This window comes from Lissotriton helveticus, chromosome 4_1 (assembly GCF_964261635.1).
Source record: "Lissotriton helveticus chromosome 4_1, aLisHel1.1, whole genome shotgun sequence".
Lineage (NCBI taxonomy): Eukaryota > Metazoa > Chordata > Amphibia > Caudata > Salamandridae > Lissotriton > Lissotriton helveticus.
This window is the reverse complement of record NC_136063.1, coordinates 1,487,206,928-1,487,232,212: the sequence shown is the minus strand read 5'-3', so window position 1 is coordinate 1,487,232,212 and position 25,285 is coordinate 1,487,206,928. Positions and strand designations below refer to the sequence as shown.

The following is a 25,285-nucleotide window of genomic DNA, read 5'->3' as shown; positions in this document are numbered from 1 at the left end:
GGTTTTCACCAATGGTATCAATTGATGACAACTCAATCCTCTTTGGCCAATCCACTTGATGTGCACATTTGGTAAATCAAGGTTGTGAAAATTTCTGATAGCTGCATACCTTTGAGCCCAGTGAATGTAGCTATGTCCAATAATCCAGACAGAATACATGGTGAGAGGAGGTTCTGGTGCAGTCAGATGAAGTGTAGGAATAAAATGGCAGTTGGAACAGTAGGAGTTTACAAAAAAAAACTGTGGAGTTTCAGTGCTCTTGAACTACAAGCAAAGATTGGTGGATTTAGATAGTTGAAAACTGAAAGTTAGGGTGCATGGTTCTGTTCTGTGAAAGAAGTAATTTGAATGGTTAAGAAAAAGTCATTTAAAGAAACATTGCACCTGATAAGCTGGTGTATTGAGAGGTCAAACATCCTTGCTGAGTTCATTTGCAACATTGTAGAATAAACTTTTAAACCTGAGAGCTCAGTGAGGAGGGAGTTGCTATGGTAACAGGTAGAAAGGGCTGAGGGGGGGAAGGGTGTTGGTTTGAAAATAGAGAGGGAAGACTTTTGATTGGTTAACTTAAGGGATATGTGTGTAGAACTAGAGGTTTTCTGTGCCATTCATGGTTGCAGTGTCTGGAGCCAATACCTTTTGCTCTGCTAAAGATATATTGGTGTGTGTATCTGACACTGTTCTCAATCTCCCAAAGCATTTGTAAAGGTGAGTTATGATTCATTTAATATAGATAGAGACTTCAGATTAGGAAGCACATTGAGCTTCTTTGCTGTTGGTTTGTGTCATGCTTTTTGATAATGCTTGGTATCAACATTTGCAAGATAGAGGATTTGTATTTTGTGAAATAGTGAGGTTTCAGTAGTGAAATTGAATGCTTGTACATAGGACCTGCGCTCTGTTTCTAAAATGTTATTTAAAAAACGATTTTAGGGCAAATCAATGGGTTTCAGTAGTGAAATTGAATGCTTTTACATAGGACCTGAGCTCTGTTTCTAAAATGTTATTCAAAAAACGATTTTGGGGCAAATCAATGGCTTTTACATTTTTGAGAAGGAATAAATAGTGTTTGCATGATTAAATAAAAATATTTGAATCTTTCACAATCATGTCAACTGTGTTACCTCAGATTAGGAAGCACACTGAGCTTCTTTGCTGTTGGTTTGTGTCATTTGTTAGGTAATGCTTGGTAGGAATGTTTGCAAGACAGAGGAAATGTATTTTGTAAAATAGTGAGTTTTCAGTACTGAAATGGAATGCTTGTACATAGGACCTGTGCTCTGTTTCTAAAATGTTATTAAAAAAAACGATTTTGGGGCAAAGCAATGGCTTTTACATTATTGAGAAGGAATAAATAGTGTGTGCATGATTAAATAAAAAATATTTGAACCTTTCACAATCATGTCACCTGTGTTACCTCAGATTAGGAAGCACACTGAGTTTCTTTGCTGTTGGTTTGTGTCATTTTTTTGGTAATGCTTGGTAGGAATGTTTGCAAGAGAGAGGAAAAGTATTTTGTAAAATAGTGAGTTTTCAGTACTGAAATGGAATGCTTGTACATAGGACCTGTGCTCTGTTTCTAAATGTTATTTCAAAAACGATTTGGGGGCAAATCCATGGGTTTCAGTAGTGAAAAGTGTTATTTTCAGGTCACATGACCTGACGCGCTTACGCTACGCGCCCCGGGTCGCGCCCAGGAGCATTTACGTAGCGCGATCGTATGCGCTCGGGTGCTTCCAGGTGCGTTTACGCCGTGCGTCATAAGACGCATCACGCGGCTACGCGATACGTCACGATGTTGTTTTCGTTCGCGGCAATAGTGCTAACGGGACGCTGACCAGTACACACAACGGGGCACGGCATTACTGCGCTTACCGGTGAGCGCATCGGTACGCGCCCCGGGAGCGCCCCGGAGCAAAAAAAAAATTTTTTTTTTTTAAAAACAAAAAAATACTATTACATAATTATACAATATAAAATTCGTTATAAAAAATATTACTTTTCATACCTATAGTGATTTGTTATTAAAAAACCTTTGAAATTCACTGAAAAAACCATAGGTTTCACACCAGTTATAGTTAGGAATTAGCATTTAAAAAACCTGTTAAACTCACTGAAAAAACCATAGGTTTCACACCAGTTATAGTTAGCTGGAAATTTTACTCGCATAAACCATTGAAATTCCCACGTTATAGTTAGTTGGACTCACTATAACTTGCGCGTGTAATGCACTGCTGATGACGTCACATATTACATCACTCATGACATGGTCAGTGACATCACTCATGACATCACTGATGACGCCATCCTTGTAACAGAGTGGCATACCTCCTTTCACTGTAATGTAACACTTGAACACATATTCAAAAATAGAAACTAAAATTTTCAAAAAAATGGAGATACCCATATCAGTTATAACAACCAATTCAGTAATTCCACCATCTATATACACATCCACTCATTCACCAACAGTTCTATGTAGTCACTCATACATATACTCACTCATCATATGTAGGGATACAACTATACATCCTGTTACACACCGACAGTCATCCAAAAGTTACTCACACACATACTCACACATGCAAATAAACTATTGAACATCCATTTATTTGCATATACAGCTATACACACACTACCACCTTACTTCTAAAGAAACATACACATATTTACTCTCTTAAACAATCACTTATAGAAACACATACTTATTTAAACAGGAACTCTTACAATCTCTTACTCTCACATATACTCAATTATATACATCAACATTCACAAATACAAGATTAAAACATAAGTAGTTACTGATAAAGATACTAGTGAGACAGTCATTCACTCACTAACACACACATATACACACTCATTCACCCATTCACTCCTGCACATATGCTGTCTTCAAAACACATAGAAACAGAGAGTCAGTCATTCATGCATCTATGTGCCAAGTAATACCCCCACCAAACCATATACACACTCATACTGATATTTAAAAAAAACAAATAACCCATATACATACACATGTAGCTGCTACCAACCCATGCAACCACTTATACACAAAGTGAAACACTAATACATATATTTAAATATTTAAACATTACTCACTAATATATGTATTGACTAAGATATACTTAATAAGCCAGTTAACCAATCATTTTTTTTTAAACATCCATGTAAACACTTATTTAAACATTTATTCTTCCATCAACTTTTACATATACATATATAAAACATATTTATTTTTCAGAAAGACACACATTCACTGGATGGTGTCATCAGTGATGTCATGAGTGATGTCACTGACCATGTCATGAGTGATGTAATATGTGACGTCATCAGCAGTGCATTACATGCGCAAGTTATAGTGAGTCCAACTAACTATAACGTGGGAATTTCAATGGTTTTATGCGAGTAAAATTTCCAGCTAACTATAACTGGTGTAAAAACCTATGGTTTTTTTAGTGAATTTAATAGGTTTTTTAAATGCTAATTCCTAACTATAACTGGTGTGAAACCTATGGTATATATATATATATTCTGCTGGCGGGGGTCGCCAGTAGATAGTTATAGTTAGGACCTATTATATGGCGTTGATTGATGAATCTTCTTGAAATTGTGGGGCTGATTGGTCAAGCGGGGATGCAAAAAAAGGGGGGGTCCCAAAATGTGGTTTTCCCATGCAATTTTCCATAGGAACTTTAGCCACGGCTACAGCCCGAACGGCTGAAAGAAATTACACCAAATTGGCATAGAAGTAGTCCTCAGTTCCGACTTGTGCCTTTGGCTTATCTGGTGTTAATCGGTTCAGTAGTTTTTGAGAAAATTGCGCTTGAAGTCATTTATATTTTTTGGGCACAGAGGATCCGCGCATTGTGCGAGGATTGGCCTTGTAGGATAAGCGCACCGTCCCGATCACAAGCTCAGTGCTAATTGGCTGTCAAGTGATTGTAAACATTAGAAACCAGGAACTGTTGGCAGCCATTTTGTGCCTCGATAGAAGCAAGGCCGAGGAAGTATGCAATATGTTGGCAAAACGTGAACAGGGGCAGGGTAGCCACACCTGACTCTCTAGGCCTGCTTAGGGGGTGACATAAGGACCCATAGGGCCAAAAAAGAAAGAAAGTATTTTTCTTTTTAAAACAAAGTCGCAGGATGCGGGTAGGATCCGCGCATTTCAACGCCGAAAAAAAAGAAGCATGTATTTATGAGATATACATCAAGCTTATGGGTTTATATCTTGGGTGGCTCTAAAAAGAGCCCTTGTGTTTATTGAGAGATTTTAGTACCTACAAGTAAGTACAGATGCAGAGTCTAAAGTTCAAGAGGAAGACTCTGTTTCCCTCATCTGTAAAGCATACACCATCTGTCCTATTGATGCCATGCATATTGAAATGCAGATTGTTGTGGTATATGGACCCCATTCTATAGTGTCGGGGAAAAGCAGAAGCAGATTTATTCACATGTTTTCTAGCTTTTGCAATCTGTGGACAAAATTGATTGGATCAGTTCCATTTTTGCCATTGGCATATGTTAGAATATACAAAGGCAGTTTGGGGGAAAAGTAACATCAATTCTCCAAAGGTGACCTCATAGGCATTTCCAGACCTACCCCAGTCAAAGGGCCTATGTCATTGCCACCACAGTGCACAATCATGAGGTCAGGTAGTTGGAAATGGAAAAAGGATTTCACCAATGGCATCAATTGGTGCCACTTTAATCCTCTCGGTCCAATCCATTTAATGTCTACGTAAAGCTAGGTCTTTGTGAATTCCTTTCTTTTCCCGTACCTTTGGCTCCAGAAGATATAGCTGTGTCCCACAATTCACACTTTAAGCATGTTGAAGGGAGGTCTGGATGCACTCAGATGGTCTCTGTAAATGAAGTGTCAGTTTGAAAAGTAATATTTTTGTAAAATGGTGGATAAGATGCAGTTGAGAAAAAAAGAAGAGTAATGATTGGTTGTGTGACAATATTCTACACTGAAAACTAGGGTGCAGGTTTCTGTTTTTTGAAAGCCTGATTCTTATTGGTTAACAAAAATTGATAGAAAGAACATTACATAAGATAAGCTGGTATATTGAGAAGTCAAGCACACTTACTGTTTTTATTAGTAACATTGTGTGATGACATTTAGACCTGTGTGCTCAGTGAACTGTTTCATGAAGTGTTTCTGTGGTAACAGGCAGAAGGCAGAATGTATGTTGTTTGGAAAAGATTGAAATGTCTAACCAATAGAAATGTGTGTTTGGTTTTGTATTAATGTGGTAAGGAATGTGATTTTATGTTCAGGTGTATATGTGTTGAAAATGAGAGGGAAACTCTGCCATTCTATGGTTCTTGTGAGAGGTGTTGAAAACAGAGATTTTGAATAAGAAAATCTGCTGTGTGACTGACATACTTTTTATTCTATAAAACAATTCGAAAGGTGAGTTATTCATTTGTGCGGGAATGTACATGGTGCATTTTGGTTTTAATTAGAGTAATGTGTTTGTTCTACTAAAGTAAAGGGAATATTTTTCTTTCTCTAGATTTTTATTGTGAGTATGTGTGCATTTAGAAAGCATTCTGAGATAAGCATGTGTTTATTGTATGTGTTTTCACACACATAACTATGCTGTTCACTTGTTTTGGTAGAATTAGAAACCAGTTATTTTTTATTTATTTGCAAAAATGACTGAAGTTTGTAGATTAAAATGTAGTACTCATTCTAGACTACGAAATGTGTTTTAGTAAAATAGAAGGGGTAGTGTTGTTTGTCTAGAATCACACAGGGGTTGCTTAAGTGGCAGGAAACTGCCGCTAAAGCGGCGATAATGAGATTGATAGTATGCTCTTGTGAATTCCTATAGCAGACCAGGTTGTGGTGTTAACCTGGACTGCTATAGGAATTCACAAGGGCATATTATCAAGCCCATTATCGCCACTTTAGCGGCAGTTTCCTGTCGCTAAAGCGGCGATAATGTTATCGCCGTTCTTGATAATATGCCCCACAGTGTGTCTTCAGTGCATTTAGGAATCACTCTGAGAGAAGCATTTTGGTACTTTGGAGCATATTATGAAGCAGGACGTTAAAAGTTATCGTCATTTTAGCGGCAAAAAACTACCGCTAAACCGGTGATAATGGGCTTGATAAAATGTACTTGTGAATTCTAATAGAAACCTATGTTCTAGTGTGAACATGGGCTTCTATTGGAATTCTTGACGGCATATTATCAAGGCCATTATCGCCGCTTTTGCAGCACTTTTCAGTCGCTAAAACTGCGATAATTTTAACGCTCTGATTGATAATATGCCCCTTCATGTGTTTTCCGATATGTTATTAGTTAAAAACGTATTGTGTTGTCACATTTTGGTAGAATTACAAAAAAGTCATTGGTAATGTGTTTCCAAAATGAGTTTAGTATTAATAGTAAAATGCAGTTCTGAAATATGTATAATGTATGGTTGATGTTTTTGCCGACAGATAAGTATAGGTAGTCTTGCACTGACACGTCCACCAGTATGATTTCCCACACTACCCAAACACCACTACACTATTGTAAACCCTTAATCTACCTCCAGCATGACCACCTACACTACTTATTCACAACTTTACTACCTTAAACTTTAAATCTACACCAGTAGAACCTCCTACACTTGCCAAACATCAGTTTATTTCCTAGAACATTCCCCTACCAAGACCTCCTATATTATACAAACACCACAGCATTATCTTAAAACCTGAAGTGCTACCACTAGCATGATCTCTTATGGTACATAAACACCACTGCACCATGCTAGGACACTACCCCAGTATGAGTCCTTATACTATCTAATCACCATTTAAGTTCTCTAAAGCTTAAATCTATCACAGCAAGGTCCCTTACACTACCCAAACACTACTATAGTATCTTACTACTGTATTTATAAGGAATATTGTTATTTTTCTAGTCTGTGCATTTAGGAATCAGTCTTAGAGAAGTATTTTGGTATTTCATGTGTCCTTATGTGACCCCCTGAGCAGGACTAGGTGTCAGGGTGTGTCTACGCTTTCCCCTTTTCGCATTTTGCACACATATTTCACTGACTTCCTCAGCCTCACTTCTACCAAGGCTTAAAATGGCTTCCAACAGTTCCTGATTTTGAATGTTTACAACCGCTTGACAGCCCCTTAGAATTCAGCACCTTATCGGGATGTGTGCTTATCCTATGAGGCCAATCCTCGCACAATCCGCGGATCTTTCGCGCCCATAGATATATAAATGACTTTAACCATCATTTTCAACCAAACTACTGAACAGATTGACTCCAGATATGCCCAAGACACAAGTCGGAACTGAGGACTACCTCTCTGCCAAATTTGGTGTCATTCCATTTAGCCGTTCGGGCTGTAGCCGTAGCTAAAGGCCCTATGGGAAATTGCATGGGGAAAACGCGTTCTTCTCGGCCCCTGCTACACCAATCATAACCAAACTTTCAGGGACGGAGCGGAACTGAGCTGGCCAAAAGTTTGGAAAATTTAAAGAAGTTTCATGAATCGACACCAAAATTATTGGCAATAGAATGTTGTTGTTTTCCTATCCTAAATCTTAAATATAGTTCTGCAGAAACTTGGACACTACCCAAACTCCAGTTTACTTTCTACAACATTACCACAACACAACCCTCTACACTACAGAAAGACCAGTGCAGTATTCTAAACTCTAAATCTTCCCCTAGTATGACCCCCTTCACTTTATAAACACAGCTGTACTACCCTGAATAATAAAACACTACACAGCACGACGCTGGACACTTCTCAAATACCATTGCATCACGCTAAACATTAAATCTATCTCACCACCACCTCCTAAACTACTCAAACACGACTGCACTATCCTAGAACACTACTCCAGCATGACCTCCTACACTACCCAAACACTTCTGCACTACCCTAAAACACTACTCCAGCATGACTCCATACACTTCACAAACACCACTGCATTACCTTAAACTCTAAAACACTATCCCTATTATGACCCCATACACTACATAAACACCACTGCACTACCCTAGAACACTACCCCAGCGCGACCTCCTACACTACTCAAACACCATTGCACTACCCCAGCATGACCCCCTACAGTATTGAAACACTATTACACTACTCTAAACCTTAAATCTATGCCAACACGACCTCCTACACTACCCAAATACCACTGCACTACCCTAGAACAGTACCCCAGCACGAGTCCTTACACTAGACAAACAACACGGCACTACTCTAAATTCTTATTCTGTAGTGTTGCAAAACCACAGTGACTGTTTATGTACCATGTAGTAATCTATTTACTAAAGTAAAAGTGACCTAATTATGAATTAACTCAGTGTCTTTCCTTATAGTATTGTGATCATTTAGATAAAATGTATGTACTCATAGACTGCTTCAGGTTTTAGTGTTATGGAGTGCTTCAAACTGGTATACACTATGTATGTAGTGTTCTTACAACTTTCACAGTTCTGCTTCAGGCCTACAATTTTTTAGTTAGAATTTATTTGAAATGTGTTTATATAGTAATAAATATTTATGTATGTTTATTTTTTTACAGATACTGTTTATCATCGTTAAAATAAAGTTATCATGCCGCAGAAAGAAAGACGAATAAAAAGTCAGAAAAAGGATACTTATTTGAAAAAAACTCAACCACAACTCTTGGAATACCAATATAATGTGACGAAAAAGAGAACAATTTCTGGTAAGACTTCAAAAGACTTTATAAAAAAGATTACTAGACTGAGAATAAAAAATATAAATGTGCAAAGCAGTGAAAATGTTCCAAGCACAAGAAAAAGTGCAAAGAATAGGAAAGGCAAAAAGGCAATGTAATAACAAAGGATACAACTTATAGTAAAAGAAGAGAAAATCAATATAAAGAAATCCACCAAAAATTATTTTACAACAGAGTTGTGAATAACTTACTGAAAGACACAAAAAAATATAGAAAGAGAACACAATTTTATAAAAAAGAAGAATCATATTGAATCCATTGTTGAAAAGGCTTTTGAAGTAAAGAGAAAACTCTTCATTTTAGTACTGAAGAGAATTCGATCATTAGATAAACCAATATATTTAATGAAGGCCAAACGTAAGAGGAAAAGAGTAATCAACAAAACTAATTTTTGTTGTTTTTCTTAGGACAATGGAAACACAGTTCAGTTCTGAGCCTTTTTTTAATGAAGAGAGTTATTTACAGAGCAATAATTTGTTGTATGGAGTTGACACCAGTGGTCGAGCTTATGAGGTTAGAGATGGTTGTCCAAATGAGAAAGAGCAAATGGTTCCTAGAAATGCAGAAGAAGTGATAGCTGATGAAGTTCTAGGCAGACGTCCCAAAGCCCCAGTGTACACTTGTGATTGTAGTAGTATTTGCAGAGTACGACAAGAATCTATTGCTAAATTACGCAATTTCTTACAAGCATATTGTAAAAAAAGGGTTAAACAAAAGATTAAGGTGTTGCAAGGAATAGATCCTTGCAGAGTGAGAAAACATACTGGTTTGCAAGGTCATTCTCTGGCTTGTCTTTCAAGGAAAGTATGTCAAAGTGTTTTTCACCATTTCAGGATGTTGGCAGTACATCATACTCAAATGCGGTAGTTAGTGAGAAGATTGTATTATGCAAAAAGTCCAGCACTAAAGTTAAATGAGTTTAACAGTGCTCGTTTGCGATGGTCAGTATCAGATGTCAAAAAGTTTTGTGATGATATTGAGTTTTGTTACTGTGGTCCTGAAGAAGAGAGTGAAGAAACTCAAACATTAATAGAAGAAAATGTTGCAGAGAATGTTGAACACAGTTGTACCAAACATTTTGAAAATGAAATTACAAAGTTTAAGGTGATTTCAGGTGAAATGCCACATTTTTCTTGTATTTGTTGTCGCTGAACTCACTACAAAAATCAGACTAGGCGTGTTGATCTGTATTTAAAAAGTGAAAAAGAAATTAATGATAAGTGGAAGGTACTTGCAACTTATTTGTTGATAGAGAATTGTTTTGATTTGGGTTCTGATCAGTGTATTTGTAAATATTGTTATAACAAATTAGATGTGAATAGAATGCCTGCTAGAGCTGTGCATAATAATTTAGAGTTAGTTGATATTCCTCTAGAACTGACAGATCTCAATACCTATTCTCATTCAATGTGTGCACCCGTTTCGGGCTATTGTTCGTATGGAACCTAAAACAGGTAAATTGCCTACTTCAGATTTCCAAAGAGGATTAAAAGGAAAAGTTGTGTACTTACCGTTAGATTTAAAGACAAATATTGAAACTATAGGTGTAGAGAGTGTAGAAAGCGAACCACAATGTATACTTGTTAAAGGTGTGCAAACTAAGAATAAGAAAATCTGGCAGGAGTTAGTGGATGTTAGGAAAGTGCAAAAGGCAACATTGTATTTGATAAAAAACAATGCATACTATAAGAATGTTTATATAGGAGAAGAAATACTTTTAGAAGAAGATACTGAAACGTCAAGTGGACAAATTGAAAAAGTGGACATGTTAAGATGTGAAAAAATCTATGAACATTATAGTGTGCAGCCACTTTATTCAAAATAAGTGATGGGAAACACAATTGATTTGTTCCAAAAGAAAAAGGCAAAAGGAAGTCCCATGAATGTATGGGAAGAGAGCTTGGAAGCTCGATGCTTTCCACAGTTGTTCCCAACTGGAAAAGGAGAACGATATGATGAACCTCCTGTGCAGATTCCTGCATCTGAATAATGGACAATAAGATTATATGCAAAAGATCCAAGATTTCAACATTGTATCCCTTATATATTTCATCTTTTGTTTGAAAGTGACTTGTCTGGACTTTCATATGCATTCAACCATATTCTAAAATCTGGAATACATCTGCAAAATGTATCTGCAAAAGATTTTGTGGATGAAGTGCACTAGAGAGTTGATCATCTAAAATCTCAGCTCATTAATCTGATGGCATGTCAGCATGGGACTAATGAATATTGGTACCGTCGTCATGGAGAACTGAAATGTATGCTATGGAACTTAGGAATTCCAACATGGTTCCTTACCCTAAGCTGTGCTGAGTACGCTTGGGATGATTTGCTAGAATTTCTTCGAGGGGAAAATTCGAATATAAAAATATTGAATACAAGACACCTGGAGAATTGTGCTCTTTGGATCCTGTTAATGTATGCAGGTATTTCAATCATAGATTTGAGGCTATGATGTATTTTATTTGCAATAAACAAATCCTCCTCTTGGAGAAGTTGTGGATTTCTTTTGGAGAAAGGACTATCAAGCAAGAGGTGCTCCTCATATACATATGCTGCTATGGATAAAGAACGCTCACAAATTTGGAACAGATGCGGATGATACTGTTTTGAGTTTTATTGAACAATATGCAACATATGCTGTACCCAAAAGCACAGAAGAAAACAACTTAAGAGCACAAGTGTTACGATTCCAAAGCCACTGATGTAGAAAATACTGTTGACGAAAGTACAAATCTAAGGACAAGTTCAACCCAAATGTTGTTTTGGATTTCCACGTCCTGTAATATCCAAAGGAAGAGTGAACAGTTTTATGGGGAAATATCCTTTACAACGCAACTTTTACCACTCAGTGCCTTTACGACGCAACTATTACAACGCATGTCATTACAACGCATAGCGCTGGGGGGGTGCTCTAGGATAGGGAATAGATTCAATTTACTATCCAACACCTTCCCTACTATCCACGGGGACTGGAGTTGGAATAGTAAATTAAACTATTCACTATCCAGCACCCCTAAGCGCTATGCGTTGTAACAGCATGAGTTGTAAAAACTGCGTTGTAAAGGCATGCGTGGTAAAAGCATGCATTGTAATGTCATACATCCGTTTTATGTCATCTTTGTGACATACTATCACAAGAAAGTCTCCAAAAAATACTTACAACTTAAGAAGAAATGAAGAGTCAAAATACATAAATGACTACAACCCAGTTATTTAGTCCGTGTGGAATGCTAACATGGATATTCAATATGTTACGGACAATTCCATTGCTGTTGCTCGATATGTAACATCTTATATTACAAAATCAGAAAAGACAGAATTGAAAGAAATGTGGGAAGAGATTTCTCACGAGAAGACTCTAAGTAAGAAATTATACAGTTTCAGTTTGAAGATGTTATCACATCGAGAAATCAGAGCATATGAATGCTCAGATCGGTTTTCATCGGCAAGTCTATATTCCAAATCTCGAAGAATCCTTTATGTGAGTCTAGGTCTTGCAGCAATGCGAAATCGGGTACTGAAATCTGTTCAAGAAATTGAATATTTAGCAGAAAAAGATCCAGAAAGTACAGATATTTTGAAAACGAATATGTTGGACACATATTACCCAAACAGAAGTCATCATCTTGGGAACATGTGTCTCTATGAAGTGCTGCAAAACTACAATTTTAAACGGGATACTACAGAGAACATCAATGATGGAAAATATGGAGTCATTGGTTCCGAAGGATATTTGGTGAAACAAACAAAAGGAAATTTGATTAATCACACGAAGCTGAGTTGTGACACTGCTGATAAAAGGGAATTTTACTATTTAGCTCTTTTACAAGTATTCGAACCATGGCGCTCAGAACTGGAATTACTTGGAGATTTCCACAGCTATGAAGATTCCTTTAATGCTTGTAAAGATAACATACAATGCAGTGCTCTTGCAAATTATGTGAAAATGTTGAACAAGGAAATTGATCAAGAAGCTACAATTGCAGCTGAGATTGTTAGAGACAGTTCTCAAGACAGTCAAAGTTCTGCTGCGCTGAGTCAAGATCCACTAGGACAACCAATTGTTGAAAATGAATTAGCAATCGCCATTAATGAGGTGGAAACAGTAATGTATCAAGCTCAAGAAGAATGTAACAAACTTAGGAAATTTGGAAGAACAACTAAATGTTGAACAGAAAGAAATATATGAGCAGGTGAGACATCAGATTGACCATGGATTATTTCATGAAAACAAAGAGTGCTCATGCAGGTCATTTCAACTTATCCGAATGTACGTGAGTGATCAAGCTGGAAAAGGAAAACTTTTTTAATTAAAGTAATTACAAGCTGTCTTCAGAAAACAACTGAGTCGCATTTGTCTTGTGTTGTCACTGCTCCAACTGGGTTTTCCCTTGCTCACTGCACCATCAGGATTCAAGCAAGCCGGGCCGAAGACGGCTGTAATGCCAGAAACCGGTCCCCGGAAGCTTGTTTCCTTTTCTGGTAAAGAATTGGCGCCATAAGCGTGGAAGGGTATACTCGGATGCGAGTCCCTTGCTCACTGCACCATCAGGATTCAAGCAAGCCGGGCCAAAGACGGCTGTAATGCCAGAAACCGGTCCCCGGAAGCTTGTTTCCTTTCTGGCAAAGAATTGGCACCATAAGCGTGGAAGGGTATACTCGGATGCGAGTCCCTTGCTCACTGCACCATCAGGATTCAAGCAAGCCGGGCCGAAGACGGCTGTAATGCCAGAAACCGGTCCCCGGAAGCTTGTTTCCTTTCTAGTAAAGAATTGACGCACCATAAGCGTGGAAGGGTATACTCGGATGCGAGTCCCTTGCTCACTGCACCATCAGGATTCAAGCAAGCCGGGCCGAAGACGGCTGTAATGCCAGAAACCGGTCCCCGGAAGCTTGTTTCCTCTCTGGTAAAGAATTGGCACACCATAAGCGTGGAAGGGTATACTCGGATGCGAGTCCCTTGCTCACTGCACCATCAGGATTCAAGCAAGCCGGGCCGAAGACGGCTGTAATGCCAGTAACCGGTCCCCGTAAGCTTGTTTCCTTTCTGGTAAAGAATTGGCCCACCATAAGCGTGAAAGGGTATACTCGGATGCGAGTCCCTTGCTCACTGCACCATCAGGATTCAAGCAAGCCGGGCCGAAGATGGCTGTAATGCCAGAAACCAGTCCCCGGAAGCTTGTTTCCTTTCTGGTAAAGAATTGGCTTGGTAGTTTGGTCTGCCCTGTTCCCATGATGCACTGGGCCAGGGACAGACTAATTTGCATATAGCCAGGTTCTGAACTGGGATGGTGCAGTGAGCTAAAAAACGGTGATGGATCAAGCCCTGATCTGTGGACTGGGTAGGAGTGTTCTGCTTAATTCAGAATACTCTGTCCATCACCACCCCCTTGTAAATACCAACTGGGTTGGCAGCACACAACATTAAAGGAATTACTTTACCTTGTTTACTAATGCTACCAGTAGAGAATGTAAACCAATTGGAATACCACAAGCTATCTGGAGAAGCTTGCTGTGAAGTTTCAAGAGTCTTGAAGAAAATGAAACTTCTCATTATTGATGAGGTAAGCATGGTTTCAAACTTAATGCTTGCCTTTCTGCATTTAAGAATGCAGCAAATTCTTAAAACAGAGGATGACGTATTATTTGGAAGAAAACACGTCATCGTTTTTTTGGAGATCTACTGCAACTGACTCTTGTAAAAGGACAACCAGTTTTTAAAACACTTGTGCATGAAGACACCAGAAAGTCTCTGGATAGTGTTGAAAACGTGAACATTTGGTCATATTTTGAATAAAAAGAACTCATTACAAATATGCGACAGGTAAATTATGTTGATTATGGAACTATTCTCCAAGATATAACAATTGGACTACTGACTGAACATGGCAAACAAGCTTTGCAGACTCGATTACTTTCCAACTTGTTTCCAAATGAAAACGTAGTTCCTGAGAAAATATACATGAAATCTGTAATCTGCTTAATGTCAACACTACGTGAGTGTTCTATATTCAATTAACAACTTTTGAAACTGGAAAATGAAGAAATAATCAAAATGAAAGCCATCGATAAAATAGAACATGAAGTAATCAGTATTATTTTGACCAAAAAATTGAAGATAAAATTGGATTCTTTAGGAAAAGCAATATCTAAAACTGCTGGTTTAGTAAAGAATCTATATGCATGTAGGAACTGTTGGATACTTTAAAAGCGTAATTTGGATGTAGAAACAGGTTTAGTTAATGGAGTAATGGGCAAAGTTGTAGATTTTGTTAATTATCAAAATAAAGATGGTTTTGAATTCTTAAAGATTAAATTTGATCAGATTGAAGAAGTGAAACAAATTGGTCGTTCTTCTGTTTGTTTTTTGCTTGTTAAAGATTTATATGTCCGTAGAAAACAGTTTCCATTTTCTCTGGCATATGCAGTGACTATTCATAAATCTCAAGGTTTAAGTGTTGACAGTGCTTTGGTGAACATTGGAAATTCTGTGTTTAAAGAAGGTATGGCACATGTTGATTTGTCCAGAGTCAGAACATTATCTGGTTTGTTTTTGATTGGTTTTGATGATACCAAGATTACTGCAGATGCCAACTGTGTCAAAGAATACAATAGGTTAAGAAGAACATATGCTCCTAATTTAGGTCAATATCCTGTATTTGAAAAGCGTCTGGTTGCTCTAAAAAGAAGGTACGAGAATATCTGTATTGAAGGTGTAGAGAAGGGAAAAAAACAATAAAATGTTGTGATTGCAAGCAATCCTAGCTGAGCCGCCCTCCCACTCCTCCTCTTATGGCGGACGCTGTAAGGCCGCGCCGCTGGGGCGTCGAAGGCGTGCCTAAGGCAAGCCCGTCTGCACCCGTCCTCGCCTGGACCATGCTCAGCCCCACGACCCCTGGACCACGCTCCTCTCACAAAGCCACACGCTCATTGCACTCAACCTCGGACGACCATCCAGCTGCCACAAAGCCGCCCCTAAGCGCACCCACGGCCCCTTCACCTGCCGGAACTGCTGCTTCTCCTGCACCAAATAGGCCGGACCTCCGACCGCGACCACCAAAGACGCCGAACCTCCGACCACGACGGCACCCAACCAGCTCTGCTGCATCCTGCTCAACACCAGCCCGCACGCAAACACGCCGTCGAGCTCTGGGACCTGCTAGACTCCACATCACCTGACATCGCCTTCCTGACCGAGACCTGGATGACCGAAGCCTCCTCCCCAGACATCACAGTGGCCATCCCCGATGTATTGAATATCTGTATTGAAGGTGTAGAGAAGGGAAAAAACAATAAAATGTTGTGATTGCAAGCAATCCTAGCTGAGCCGCCCTCCCACTCCTCCTCTTATGGCGGACGCTGTAAGGCCGCGCAGCGGATGCGCGCACCGGGCGCGCCGCTGGGGCGTCGAAGGCACGTCTAAGGCAAGCCCGTCTGCGCCCGTCCTCGCCTGGACCATGCTCACCCCTACGACCCCTGGACCACGCTCCTCTCACGAAGCCCACACTCGGTACGATGCCAACACCCTCATTGCACTCAACCTCGGACGACCATCCAGCTGCCACAAAGCCGCCCCTAAGCACACCCATGGCCCCTTCACCTGCCGGAACTGCTGCTTCTCCTGCACCAAATAGGCCGGACCTCCGACCGCGACCACCAAAGACGCCGAACCTCCGACCACGACGGCACCCAACCAGCTCCGCTGCATCCTGCTCAACACCCGCTCCGCATGCAAACACGCCGTCGAGCTCTGGGACCTGCTCGACTCCACATCACCTGACATCGCCTTCCTGACGAGACCTGGATGACCGAAGCCTCCGCCCCAGACATCGCAGTGGCCATCCCCGATGGATACAAAATCACCCACAAAGACCGTGCCAACGGAGTCGGCGGGGAGATCGTAATCATCCACATGAGCACCATCAGGATCTCCACAAGCACCAGAGACACCCTCAGCACCGCTAAACACATGAACTTACAAATTCACACGGACCCCAAGACCACCCTAAGAGGCACCCTCATCTACAGACCACCCGGACCCCGCCCCCTATTCTGCAACTCCATCGCCGACTTTATCAGCACGCATGCCCTGACCTCCTCCAATTACATCCTCCTCGGCGACCTGAACTACCACCTGGAAAATAACAATGACAGCAACTCATCCACCCTGATCGACATCCTCACGACCCTGGGACTGACACAGATCGTCACGACACCCACATCGCCGGCCACACGCTAGATGCCATCTTCACCTCCAGCCCCCACGTTGCCTTCAGCCACGCCTCTGAACTCACCTGGACCGACCACCACTGCGTCCACTTCAGCTTCCAGAAACCCGTCTCAAATCACCACACCCTACAGATCCCCTGACGTCGCTGGGGCAAGGCCACCAAGGAACTACTACAGGCCCACCTCGCACTCATCCCACCGACCAACCCCACCGACCCTGAGGAGGGGGCCCGCGCCCTCAGACACTGGATGGAAGACTGCGCCAACATCTTGTCCCCATTAAGACAACATGCCGGCAGGGACACCAGCCAGAGAGCCAACTAGTTCACCCCGGAGCTCCTAGCCTCCATGCGCACCTGTCGGAGACTGGAAAACACCGGGCACAACGACAAAACACCCAATAGCCGCGCATCCCTTAAGGACACCATCCGCAACCACCACCACCTCATCAGAACCACCAAGAAAGCCTCCTTCAAAGACCGCCTCGACAACAACACACACAACAGCAAGGAGCTCTTCAACATCGTGAAGGAACTCTCAAACCCGGGCTCCTGCACCAACGACATCCCGCCATCGCAAGCCCTCTGCGACACCCTCGCGGCCTTCTTTCACCGCAAGATCACCGACATCCACGACAGCCTCAACTCCCGGACGCACCACACCAACCCCATCGCACCGCTACCACAATCACCCACTGACCACGACCACCTCACCGCATGGACCTGCGTAACCACCGAAGATACCATCACTACCATGAGCACCATCCACTCCGGCACCCCATCCGTCCCTCTTCCCCACCACATCGCCAACAAGGCCGACAGCTCCATCGCAACCCACCTGCGGAACATCATAAACCTCTCATTCGAGACCGCAACCTTCCCAGCGCGCTGGAAACATGCCGATATCAACGCCCTACTGAAGAAACCCAAGGCGGACCAGCGCGACCTCAAGAACTTCTGGCCCATCTCCCTGCTCCCATTCCAGGTGAAGGTCATCGAAAGGATCGTCAACACCCAGCTCACCCGGTACCTGGAAGAGAACAAGATCCTCGATCCCTCCCAGTCAGGCTTCCGCAAGAACCACAGCACCGAGACCGCCCTCATCGCCGCCACAGACGATTTCAAAGTCCTACTCGACAACGGCGAGACAGCAGCCCTCATACTCCTGGACCTCTCCGCTGCCTTCGACACCGTCTGTCATCGCACACTACGCACACACCTCCACGACGCAGGGATCCCTGACAAGGGCTTGGAATGGATCGCCTCCTTCCTCTCTGACAGAACCCAAAGAATCGGCCTCCCCCGTTCCACTCAGGAGTCACCAAGACCATCTGCGGCATCCCGCAAGGATCATCCCTCCGCCCGACACTCTTCAACATCTACATGGCTCCACTCGCACGCATCGCCAGACTCCACGACCTCAACTTGATCTCGTATGTCGATGACACCCAGCTGATCCTCTCCCTCACCAAAGACCCCCTCACCGCCAAAGCCAACCTCGACTGGGGTATGAGGGCCATCGCCAACTGGACGGAAGACAGCCGGCTCAAACTGAACAAGGACAAGACAGAGATCCTCCTCCTTGGACCCAACCCCTCCGCCTGGGACGACTCCTGGTGGCCCACCTCCCTGGCCGCCGCCCCAACACCAACCAACCACGCACGCAACCTGGGAGTCATCCTCGACTCGAAATTCACCATGGCCAACCAAATCAACGCAGTCTCCTCAACCTGCTTCTACACCCTCCGCATGCTCCGAAAGATCTTCAGATGGATCTCTACAGGCACACGGAAAACCGTCACCCACGCCCTCATCAGCAGCAGACTCGACTACGGCAACGCCCTCTACGCCAGAGCCCCGGCCAAGCTCATCAGCAGACTTCAAAGAATCCAGAACGCCTCGGTACGCCTGGTCCTCGACGTCCCCCGCCGAGACCACATCACCCCCCACCTGAGAGACTTGCACTGACTCCCGGTCAACAAAAGAATGACCTTCAAACTCCTGACCCACGCACACAAAGCACTCTACAACACCGGTCCTGAATACCTCAACAGCCGACTGTCATTCTACATACCCAACAGAGAACTTCGCTCAGCCGACCTCTCACTGGCCACCGTCCCACGCATCCACAGAACTTTCTCCGGGGGAAGATCCTTCTCCCACCTAGCCGACAAGACCTGAACGCCCTCCCTCTACACCGTCAGCAGACAGACGACCGATTGTTGGTTTTCAGTTTGAAAACAGTTCTGGTGTCAACTGCTATGCTAAGGTAGTGGTCAATGTTGTTTTTTTTTGAAGGTGTGCAACAGCAAATTATGGAGAATCGGGAAAAAAGATTGTCTTCCTTGTTACATTCTCATTATGAAAAATTGAGAACAGATAAAAGTAAAATACAAAGCGTTTCTGATGTTCGTAATCTTTTGGATGTATGTTCTGGTTCTACACAATTTACACAAAATATTCAACAAGATGCTCAGGAGTTTCTAATGTATATGCTTACAGAATTAGAAAATGAAGGTGTAGACATAGAGAATATTTTTGGCCGTTGTTATAAACGGGAACATCAATGTGAAAATTGTATGTATGCATGTAGCACTAATGTAGACAGTGAAAGATTTTTATATTTAACAATACCGGACTGTAAATCAGTGTCTTTCAGTAAATTAGTTAAAGCTGTTAACCAAAAAAAGGAGTGTAGGCAATGAAAATCAGAAATGTTATCAACATTATTTATCCAAAGATATGGAAAATATATAATTTTCAGTTGTACAGCTGATGGAAGAAAATTGGGCACTTTAATAAAAATGTTGTTGCTATACATCTCTCAATATCTGGAAGGACTTTTGTAGCAGTAGCAATAATTTTCCACAATGGTCCTTCAATAACATCAGGACATTACACTGACACTGCATATCTCAAAAGTGAGAAAGGCTGAAGTCTTTGCAATGATGCTAAGTTGATTTTCAAACGTTTGCATTTCCAATTGCTAAATTCCTATCTAATATTTTTAAAGCCAATGTTTTGGGAAGAAAATTCAGCCTCTGAGGAATTTATTGTTATCATTTTATAGGATTATCATTGGACAATTTACATAAAAATTACTGCAAAAATACAATTTGGCCTCAAGGAAATGTATTTCTTCGAATTATGGACTTTTTGTTGCACATTGTCTCGGTGTATACTTTTAAGTGGCGTTATTTATAGTGTTTATAAATTTAAGTTATAACATTTTCTTAGCAGTAATCATTTTATATACGTGTGATTTGTATCATCTAGTATTTTACTATAGATGTGTTATTGTTTTTTTTTTAACAATCTAATTGATTGGGTTTTTTTTGCCCGCTATTATGTGATGAGTAAAATTGAAATCACTGTATCTAGTGAAATTCAATATATTCTGACTACAGCAAAAAAGGCAAAGAACGTACTTTGTAAAATGTTAAAATTATGCTGTGCTGTTAAAAATGTATTATAAGATGTTATAACTATTTTTTCTTCTTTTTACAGAACTTAATTTTAAAATATCCTATTTACCACCATTTAGATTATATAATGGAGAATTAACTGTGTGTCCACACAGTGGAAGAAAAGAAACATTAATGGATTAGATTTCTGTTAGAAAATTGGAATGCAAAAAGGTATAAAATAGGGGACAGCTTCAGAACACCTGTCTGCAAGATATATGGTACACTACAGAATATACTAATATGGTTCTTTTTCAGGTCTTGGTAATATCAGAATTAAAAGAAATGAAACTGTTTATTTTAAACCACATCAGTCAGTGTTTTTGCAAATGTCATATTAGGTCGCATCTCTTCCCTTCAGTAATATTTAAACATGTCCTATTAGTTCCCTAAAACGTAAATAGTTGTAAATGTATCTTGTTCTCTGTTATCAGTATCGAAATGTACTCCTATAATAACAATTGACCTAGCCATTAACTCTCTTTCTTATTTATAAGGTGAGGAAAAGGCATTCTGTATTCCTTTTCTTTTCCATGTAAATATAATCTCATTATACGCATTACTTTGCATTGAAAAGGTGTTCTATAGGTTTTGTTGTGCGTGTTTGCACAGATCACTCATAAAAGAAGACACATTTCCAGATTTATCAGAAATCATAAACCTTGACATGTTTGTGAATGCTACACCATCCTTCTATTGGTATAGCAAAGCACAACGAGGAAAAATGTTTTCACTTCTCATTTTTTCAATTTCAATATATGCTGGAATGCACAGCATATACTGAAGGAGAAAAATGACTTTCATGATTGTTTTTGTGCAGGAAGGTGTCCCTGTTTGCACAAAAACAATCTCCACATGACACGGACATCCTTGCTCCATGGTGCAAGGGTGCCTGTGTCACCATATGCCTGCAGTTTCTGCAGCTGTGCAGAGAGAAGCACAGAGTTGCAACATAGTTATGTACATATGTTACATCCTGTGCTTCGGAAGTACCACAGCTCGCTGTAGTTAAACAGTTTACAGTGTCATGCTGCAGCACTTCCTTATAATTCTGCACTTATGCATTCACCACACATCAGAAATGTATTTTTATAGTCAATTATGCACTACACATACTTTCATCTCAACTTTCACTCACTAGCATACTAGTTTAGATCTTTCTTTAATCAGAGTAGTTTGTTCTGAAAATAACTTTTTTTTTCTTTTTGTTGATTTTTTTTGGGGTGGGGTATTTTTTGAATGATTTTGTATCTTTTTTTAGTTTTTTTAAAACAGGGGAAAACATGAGAACTGGGAAAAGAGAACTAAAAACTGGGAGAGGATAAAAGAAATCTAACAATGGTGGTGGTCAACAGCTCGACACACCAGATCCACCGACTGCTCTCCATATGCTATCAGCCGTCCAAATTTTACACAGGTCATTCTAAGTTTCCCAAATTGAGGACTAATATCAGGGTGTGCGGTAGAGGTTGATGTTGTTGGTCCACTCGTACTTGGGCCTTCTGATGAAGCAGGAAGAGCCTCTCTCAATCTCCTTAACTGCTCCTATGCAAAGTTGACTGGATGCTTAGATTGCAAGTGCATCCGCATACTTGCAGTTGCGCATGAGTACTTTTTGTTGGGGGTCTCCCCTTGAAAGCACTTCATTGCATATTTGGCAAGTAACTTTTGTGGCAGTCCCCCTTTTTAAGCCTGGTGGATAGGTGAAAAATTTCCAGACAATGCTGGTATATTTTTGCTTTAGTGGAGGTTCAGAAACAAATTCTTGCTGTGATGAGTTCTCTGAATCAGAGGATGATGGTGCATTAGCAGCCATAGTACCTTTAAATTAATCTCTTCTTCAAAAAAGAAAGAGCAGCAAATCTTCACAGGAGGTCTTTCCCTCAGAAAAGTTGTAATAAGAGTGTTTGAAATGTGTGGGGTCCTATAATAGTTTCAATAGGAAGTGTAATGAACCAATCAAATCTCAGTTTTTAAAGTTACATGGGCTGCGCGTAGGATATGCGTAGGATGTGGACAGTCAATACGCGCCCTGCTTGCATCGTGCTTGCGTCCAGCGCAACTTCACGAAATTGCATTAAAAAGTTATGTACTTTTTAAGAAAGTTAAAGAATATTATTTTTATAATAACCTCGGAAAATCTCTTCTCTTAATATTTATATTCAATATATCGAAATAGGTTTTCCAACATAAAAAAATCACGGATATGCATAAGACGTCACACGCTACTGCGCGTCCGTCACGTCATGTTATACGTACATGTCGCGAATGTCTGACAAAATATCGAGATTCACAATATCGACGTACAAAAATATCGGAGCAAAAATATCGAAATCAAAAATATCGGTTCCTATACTTAACTAGATATATACACAAATATCGATTTTTTAATATCGATATACAAAAACATCGTTTACTTTTATATCGACTACATTAACATCGGAAAACAAAAATATTGCTATCTACAAAAAATAATGACATTAACTATAATATCGACATCAAAAATATCGTGCACTTCAATATCGGATTATCAGCTATATCGACTTTTTATATGCATCTGTTTGCATAATTAATTAACGTTTTATATGTGTTCACATCTAAATAAACACACAATACTTAAATTAATACTATAGACACACTATTAATTTGTCAAAAATATCCTATTGGTATAATTATATCACCTACACATATAAAAATATTCTATACTACTTTGTATAATTTTATAATTTGTTTTTGTTTTTCACTTCTATTACAAAGTAATCACAACTGAAATTCAAATATACTAACTAACCAATCACAAACCTAATTTTTTAAATAAACCAATAGCAAAGTAATTACTACTGACACTCCCCTATATAAACAATTAAAATCTAAGCACAAACTACTTGCCAAAAGTCACTGAAGGAGATTCATCTCTATCCGAATTGCTGCACAACAACTAGAAGAACCAGACTATCAACCTACTATCACATCTTCTAAGTAAGTAAATAAAATAGAAAGTGCATTATTTGCTAATACTACTTACTTACCTGCTAAATACCCAGTGCCCCTTTGCTATTCATACTACTTAACATGCTAAATAATTATATGAAACTATTTTTTTTAGATACAACGAGTACTGAATATTCTACTCAAAATAACTGTGAACAAACCCTAGGAATACAGACTCTAATAACTATGTAAGTAATTTCACATTGATTCATTATGTGCACATAAATCTAAACACACAGAAATAATGACTTTTGCCCCACATATTTCTTTTTTTCTGTAGATTCTACTACTGAAAACTGCACTACTAATGAACTAAGGACATCAGTACTATTTCTCCAATACATTTTACTACGTAAGTATTATGCAACTGAAATAAATGTGGAAAAACAATACTAACATTTAGAACTGTTCTAATTATGTTCTATTATATATTGTTTATTTACAGAGCAAACACAACGAATAGATATACAGACATAATACAGAACTCCACATTCTGAATAATACAGATAATAATCACAAAGTAAGTATATTAAAGAACATAATTACCAGATAATCTATTAAATAACATACCAACATGGTGATTATTCTAATACATATGTTCCTTTTTTATTTAAGATAACACTACAAACTACTCTCCAGAAGCTGAAGAAACAACTATACTGGCAAAGACCAACCTAAAAAAATATGTAGGTATCTTCACAATGTCAATCATGAAGATACACTTTTGTAGTAGAAATGAGCTCTAACATTGCAAATGTACCGAAACATTAATTAATAATATACTACTTTCATGTTTTTCATAACAGCTACAACAACATCACAAACAATTATCCCCAACTAAAGAAGCAAGCAGCTCCTAATTTTGCTGTAAATTCAAAAACACGTAAGTATAAACATTCCTACTATCACTAACATAGATTATTTATCACATTTAATTTGACATTAACTATTATATATACATTTTATAGATATACAAAGTACAAAATGACCGAAGGAGCCGAATTTGTGACCAGCCAGAAAGGAAAACTATTACTATGCTACATGGGTTACACTTATACACAAGAAAAGCAATATGGCATGCAAGTTAATTGGAAATGTTGTAAATATTATTCTAACAAGTGCTATGGCAGAGCAACAACTAAAGAAGCTACAGTACTGTATACTAGGGAACACAATCATCCACCTAATGTTACTGAAATAGAAGTTAGAACAGCTTTGGAAAATATAAAAGAAGCTAGTACAGGTTCCCAAAAGCAAACAAATGTCATTTTAAAAGAAGCCATTCCTAAAATCCCAAAAACTGCCACAACTCAAATGCCAAATATCCTCTCTTTAAAAAGAACTATAGCACGAACTAAAAAGCTACTACTTCTACAACACCATCTCCCAGAACATATCAGGATATAAATTTAACTGCTAACCAAATAATAACTTTAAATAAACAACCATTTATAGTTTACGACAACGAAAACAATGACAAAAGGCTTATAATTTTTGGTACCAGTATGAATTTAGTTAAACTGCAGCAAAGCCAATATTGGATGATGGATGGAACATTTAACATCTGTCACAAACCATTTTTCCAATTATACACAATACATGGCCTCTACCACAACTGCAACATACCTTTGCTATATGCACTATTACGAAACAAAAATAATTCCACATATATGGAGTTAATAAATATAATTAAACAAAAAACTAATGATTTTTCTCCTGAAAGTATCATTCTTGATTTTGAGCAAGCAATGCTCTCAACTATCATAAAAATCCACCCCCATACCTGCATTCAAGGCTGCTATTATCATTTAAACCAGTGTTTATGGAGACACCTTCAAAAAACTACCCTAAGTGT

The 25,285-nt window shown here is 39.6% G+C and overlaps 1 long non-coding RNA gene across 1 annotated transcript; it reads left to right on the top strand.

Annotated features, from left to right (window-relative positions):
* Positions 1 to 24,069: 24,069 nt before the first annotated feature.
* LOC144827565 (uncharacterized) lies at positions 24,070 to 24,507 on the top strand. The gene is made up of 3 exons (XR_013610250.1): positions 24,070 to 24,116; positions 24,237 to 24,313; positions 24,399 to 24,507. It is a non-coding gene; the product is annotated as an uncharacterized LOC144827565 (long non-coding RNA).
* The last annotated feature ends 778 nt before the right edge of the window (positions 24,508 to 25,285 follow it).